Genomic DNA, 7295 nt, shown 5'->3' on the forward strand with positions numbered 1-7295 from the left:
ATGAAAAATATTAATAGAATTCAAACCCAAAAATAAGGTTTTACACCCTATTTCTAAAAAATTATTGTCCTAAAATAAAAGGAATTCAAATAAAGAAAGTTGTCAAAAAATGTGGCTTCAATCGACGACCCCCACTTGCGGTCCGTCGACTGCCTCCGTAAGTCCAGACTTAGCATCTTTTTTTAGCCTTCAACTAGCATGTTTTCTGATCCATTCGACGGACCAACAACATGGTCCGTCGACCCACCTACGGTCCGTCGATACCTTCCGTCATTCCATACATAGATTTTCTTCAACTTCGGGTACGGGGACTTTCTTTGATTAGATCGACGATTTAACAGGACGGACCGTCGATCCTTCCGTAGCCCCACACTTGGTCCGATTTTCATGAGTTTCTCTAGATGCCTAAACTTCCAATCGACAGTCAACATCTACGGTCCGTCGATGAGATGACAGGCCGTCGATGGCCTTCGTTGGTCACCTCTGCATTGAATCTCAGTTGCCTTTTGTATTTTTGTTTTGGACACCTTTCGTGCAAAACAATGATAAAAACATATTAAAACTTCTATAATAAGGCTCTAGACCTACACCAATCTTAAGGAAAAAATATTTAAAATACCGTGAAACTACGATACATCAGTAATTAGATAGTGTCAAGAGCCCCTTATGTTTACAGTTTAATGAAGAGGATAATCCCTGAAATTTTATTTCAAATAGTGATAACATTAACAAGAGAGAACAAACTGGTCAGTCGCTGCATTTTTCTTCATAAATGGAAAATGAGTTAGTGGTGTTTGTATATAACTTATTATCCATAATTACTCCATAAGTAATTACTAAATTCTAGAAAATCTCCAATAGAACTTTATTAGATTCTAGTTGTCTCATCACAATATCATCACATAGCAAACAAAGTTAAATCAAAGCGAACTAAGTTTGTGATCTTACTAGAATGAGCTCTTAGCTGCTTTCTACAACCAAATTTCTACTATAGTCATTAACATATATTGTGCACAACCCAATTATTTTACAAAACAATAAGTTACCCCTTCCAACACAAAATTCCCAATCATGATTCCTCTAACCTAAACATGTTTTGTATATTCTTTTCTATATAAATTTTATGGATTGATGTGCAGAGTAAAAATACAAGGAAGATTCGAATTCTGACAAATATTACACCAGCTCATATTTCTCGTCCTCTCCATTATTTCAAACTCGAGACCATCTACCCATAATAATTCAAAATTCAACAATTTGATAGGTAATTTTCAATCTAAATTGCAACTATCTCTCAAACAGAAATGGGAGATAAAATTAAGAAAGAATATCAGAAAATGGAGAAATCAACTCCCCAAAAATATATTACATTCAATAATGAGGAGGAGTCCAATTTTATTTTATTTAGTGCTACTTTCCCATTAAGAAAACACGACTATATGTATCAGTTAAAAGCTTACACTTTTATTATATCTTATAAAAGGAAAAAATGTGCAGTTGCTGAAAATCCATTATAGATGGACAATTAGAAATCTTAAAGTGAAAGCGAAATTGTGAAGGACTAAAGATGGAGATGATGATTAGATGTGAGAAAGTTCACATCTACAGAGGATGCTAATGTTGAAAGCTGGAGTTATTTTACAAACCACACGTCGAATTTTAAGATATCCAGCTTATGCCATACGTGTGATACTGTTTATAATGAAAAATTTACCCTTTATCTTTTTAAAAGAGACAAGCAGCACCATGTGGAAATAAGGCTTTACTACAATAGTAGAAATATAATATATATAAAAAGATTATTTTTGTGTGTGTGTGTTTGGGTGCGTGTTATTATTTTAAATGTTCTCAGAAGTGGCTCAATTCTGTTGGGGTGCTGTCTCATATTATATCAGAGGCATGATTCAAAGTGTTAAAGAGTAAAACATATGTTATATATCTTGTGTTAAAATTAGATGTAAATTCATTTGAGGAACAACGGAAAATCCTGCGGAATTTTTTTCCTTCGGTGTGCAAAGGAAGAGTTTATGAATAGATGGAAATAGAAATGAGGAAGTTTTTAATTGGGGAGAAAATATATGTTGAATCGCAAGGGCTAGAGATACGGAAACTCCTAATTGGAGGAGTAGAGTTTTGACCAGAATAAAGATGACAAAATTCATTTTCTATTCAAAGACATGAGTATTTCTATCATTTGAAATATTTTGTAAGACACTATAAATAAATATATATATATATATATATATATATATATATATATATATATATATATATATATATTGTCTTCACATATTCTACATACACGTAGAGACAGTGTTGTTTGTTCAGGATTAGCAAAAAGCATAGGAGATCTATTTTCATGTGTTATATATAATTAATAGATGAGTGATGGTTCAATTTGTATGAGTACTTGTGTTGCACCAATGTATTATTAAATGTATTGTAGTATATGAATATTATTAATTTATGATATTGGAGAAATTGGAACATAACCCCATAATTGAAATTTGGAAATATGAGACATGTTAATTGAAATTAAGATTAGAAAGTTTATAATAAGTTCGGATTAGTTTTGGGGTCTCGACTAGACAAATAGTAATATGGGTGTTAGTAGTTGCAAAAACTTATTGTGTTTATCTGTTTTAATAGATTGCATTTATTTGGAAGCATAACAAAAGGAAAAGACTCAAGTCCCAGAATATATGTTCGACTACTTGAGGCAAGTGGATTTTTTAATCCTTGTTAAATGCATAAAATCGTTCCTTTCCTTGTGGTAGGTGTTGGAGAGTAATGAATCTTTGTGATGGATTAACTTGTCCATACTGAATTATTCTAATGATGTAAAAAGGATAATAAAAGACAATGTGATTAATTATTGGTGTGTGATGTTTGAGAATGATTTGAAAGGATTATTGATGGTGTATCACGATTGTGTTGTTCTAAATTGTGCATTGTTATGTAAATGGTCATCTCGTCTTTATTTTGTGAATATTTCATTTGCATTATTGTGAGACATGGTTATGACAAGTGTTATGTGAATTGAGGAAGAATAAGAAATTAAAGAGGATGTACTATTTGAGGGACGTGTCGCACACCTGGGGTGAAAATTATAATTCGATGGAAGTGACGTGGTTTAATTATATTCTATGAAAATTATAAAATATTAAGTTTGACTTATTTATATGCATACTGTAGTTTTGGAGGTTTGGTTAGGGTGTAAGGAGTACCCATATTTTATTCCGTTAGCTTGTGTTTAGAAGTTTACTTGCTGAGTATTGTGTAGTTTGGTACTCATTCCTTGCTTCTACAATTTTGTTGGTTATGAGCTCAAATCTCAGTAATACTTTCTATTCTCTTATTTCCTACGGCTGCATGCGGAGATTTTTGATATAGGTGTTTGCCATCTAAGCGAAACTTTTTACTCTTATTTAATATTTTGTTCTACTTGATAGAAAAGTTTCATTTGAGACTTACATACTTTACCTCAATTAATTATATTACATTAGAGGCTTGTGCATTTGACAACCATGTTCAGGGGATTTAGCTATTTTGATTTAGTATCAGCATTATAAATTGTTATTTAAAAAAAACAAATTTGGACTCAAAGTCCATATTTTTGATAATCAAAATGAGCCATGTCCCTTATTACTATATAAGATACCTGGTTGTCCTAAGTGATAAGACCAGTTGAATAAAAAATTAGCTACCCATTAGGATTCCCCAAAAGTATCATTTCCAATTTTTCCTCTCTTGTCCTTCCTCTTCTCTAGCTCATTGCGCCTCTCTTGCCATGATTATCCGTTTGGTTCAAGTGGAGAGTAAACACCTTTCTTTCTAGATTTGTAAATTCCATAAGTGTTGAATATTCCTCAGTTTTGTTCTTTTATATTCATCCCTAATTCCTTGTTCTTGCGGTTGAAGCCGAAAAGGAGAAGAAGCTCCCGAGCTTTATTCACCCTATCTCCTTGCTGGATGGACGCTACCACTCCAAATTTGGCCCTTTTACTCTTGTCTTTTGTTGATCACTGTATCTCTTTTTGTTGGCTAAGCATGATGTCCATTACCGTACAAGTTAATTTTCCCTGTTTTGATACAAACTGAGTGTACATGATATTTATCAATGTTCAAAAGCTCTCGTCCCTTACTTGGCAATGTTGAAAATTAAAAAGGAATATTTGCTTATCTTCTGTATTGAATGTTGAATTAGCTTATAGAATATGCTAGTTGATTTGCTTCTTTGTTAGTGTGTCAAACATTTACTATAATTTTTCTAACCATATTATCATGAATCTCTTCCATTATCTCTACCACATCCCATGGTATTCTCCAATTTCTGATGATCATGTTTTTAACTACTAAGGAATCAATCTCCATTTGAATAAGATTTAATTTTTTTTAATCCAATACTTAAGGGCTTCCAGAGCCACGTTTTCCTCTGCTTCAATGTTATTAGCAATCCCCAAACTCTGACCTTCTGCATATATATAAGATCTCCACTATTGTCCCTTAAGCAAAATCCATACATACTTTGACCTGGATTGCCTTTGTTTTCCCCACCAGTATTGCAAGTTGTCCACCCCTCTTGTGGAAGAAACCATTTAACGTTCCTAAATTATAAAGTAGGTTTGTAACTATTCAATGTGTCCACCATTTCTGAACAATGACAAGATAATCCTTTAATACATGGGAAATTAACTCTTATGAATTGATGCATTGTCAATTGGCTTTGATGATACATAAAATGGACAGATATATCCTTCCCATGCCTTTTAGAATTTCTTCTCTTCTACAACTACCGCACGATGATAGATAGAATGGACTTTAGTATTTCGTCCAGCTTAGTTGACATTTTGTTCTCCCACCACCTATAAATGAGTTGCTTTAGATTCCATCCATTTATCTTAATACCTACACAAGAAGCAAACCACTCACATAACTTTTGTGCTATGGGAGCTGTAAGTAATAAGTGAGACATTGTATCAATTTTCCCCTTTCACAACAGTAGCATTTGAACACCACTTTCATTCTCATTATCTTCCAGTTATTATCCGTGGCTATTGTTTTATCCCAAACTTTCCAAGAAAAAGAATCTGATGTTGTAAGGAATACCCTTTACGCACATGTAACTACTCAAATTTTTTTCTTGTTTCTTTCTTCTCAAGATGTGAAATGCTAATTTTACTGTAAAATCTCCTTTTGAACTTTTTACCCACCAGGAGTTATCTAGAATAGCTTCAGTACCGGGAGTTCTAATGTTCATTATGTGTTGTACCATCTCAACTTATGCCACTGCTTTCAAATTATGTTCATTCCATCCTCCATTTATTGCAAAATCGTCTTCTTCTTCTGCATGTTCTCCTTTCGTGAAATACAAAGCACCTTGTTAGGTCCAATAATTAAACAAACAATATGTGTTTCTATCTTTAAGTTGCCTCAAGTGTTCCACTTCCTCCGTGTTGTTAACCATTTTTCTCAATATGGGCGAACCCCTTCAAGTGTGGACCATTACTGGATGCAATAACTCACAAGACTCATTCCATATATAACTAGCTCACAATGAGTTTGTGGAAACTTTGAACGACCACCATAGCTTAACAAATAATGCTTTATTGACATCATGAAGGGATCTGAAACCAATGCCCCCTTTCTCCTTTGGAAACATAATTTATTCCAAGCCACCCAGTGTTTCCCTTTTACACCTCGTGTCTTCCCCGAAAATAGTTTTGAAATATTTGATTATAATGCTCAAATACTTTATTGGGAGGACTCATAGTGGAAAAAATGTAGACAAGCATCGACTAGAGTACATTATTCACAATATTTTACTTTGCACAAAATTTTTAAGAATCTGTTATGCGAAGAAAATATTCTCTTGGAAATTTTTCTAATAAGCTCCTCAAAGTTACTTATTATATTGCTCCCATAAAACAACGGACAATTCGAGTACCTGAAAGGGAAATTGCCCTGCCTAATCCCTCTCAGTCTCCTTAGTCTAATAACAACAACCAAACGAGTCTTATTGTGTAATTAGAAAAAGTGCGTTGCTTTGTTAACCATTTGACCCACTACGTCCTCACGACCCACTACGTCCTCATAATCCCTCTGAATCTTCATCATCTTTATCAGTGTTCCTCTATCTCCTGAACAAAATAAAATAGTGTCATCAGCATAGGATAAACGATTGATTTTGAAAGTCCACTTAGGTAGGACATATCTTTTAAACTCTGTATCCGTATGTAGGCTATTCAATACCCTAGAAAAGACCTCTTCTACTATAATAAACAATGTTGAGGGGATAAAGTATCCCCCTACTTAAGGCATCTAGAAGACTAAAAAAAAACTATATTTCGTCCCATTTATTAGGACTGAGTACCAATTATTTGACATTATCCTCCAAATCATATCAATAATTACTTTCAAAAAATCAAACTTCCTGTCACGGCCCGAGCCTACACCCTGTGCAGGGCTAGCACTTGGAGACCATTGCTGGTCCCAAAACGAACCCTTGCCTTGATACATACACAGTGGAAGACTTAAACTCAACAAAAATAAGTTCATGTAATAAACTGGAATGCTATAAAAGAACATTTAACTGACCATTAAGTCAAACTCAAAGTCTCAACATGGAATAATGACAATGAAAATACTAAGATCTAACATCTGATTGTCTATGAAGTCTTTAAAACAACCGAGATGTATATTGGGACAAACACAACAATATCCTAATGAACTAAGACTAAAAAACAATGAAAATCGATCCTCTAAAAAGCAAGGAGTCTCACCAACTGACACTGAACTGCTCAATGGATCAACAGTGCATCAAATACAAATCCTAGTTCAACTTGCATCATTACATAGGATGTAAGAGTTGGAATTCTAAATACAAAATAGGCTTACATAGAATCTGAAGAACTTACCTGGCTTGACTGAACTCGACAATACTGAACTGATTTCAATATAAGAAATTTAAAATAAATGCAATATAAAGAAAAGTAGTTTAATACAGTATGTTAACTATGTATGTGTGCAAAGATACAATATCACTCTAAGATGTATGTAAAATTATAAATAATTATATATATATATATATATGTGATGATTTTAAAGAGGACTCCCCATTGATTAGATAGAGAAGATCACCAGGATTTCGCGATCCGCAGCCGAATTTCTTCCAATTCCAGGAGAATGCTCATTCAATGAGCTTCTCAATATTATGCCTTGAAGAGGACTCGAACCTCCACGCTCTTTAGCACGAGATTTTGAGTCTCGCGTGTCTACCATTTCACCACCAAGGC

At 33.7% G+C, this 7295-nt stretch overlaps 1 non-coding gene across 1 annotated transcript; it reads right to left on the minus strand.

Annotated features, from left to right (window-relative positions):
* Positions 1-7214: 7214 nt before the first annotated feature.
* TRNAL-CAA (transfer RNA leucine (anticodon CAA)) lies at positions 7215-7295 on the minus strand. The gene has a single exon. It is a non-coding gene; the product is annotated as a tRNA-Leu (tRNA).

This window comes from Solanum lycopersicum, chromosome 1 (genome assembly GCF_036512215.1).
Source record: "Solanum lycopersicum chromosome 1, SLM_r2.1".
In the NCBI taxonomy this organism is placed as follows: Eukaryota; Viridiplantae; Streptophyta; class Magnoliopsida; order Solanales; family Solanaceae; genus Solanum; species Solanum lycopersicum.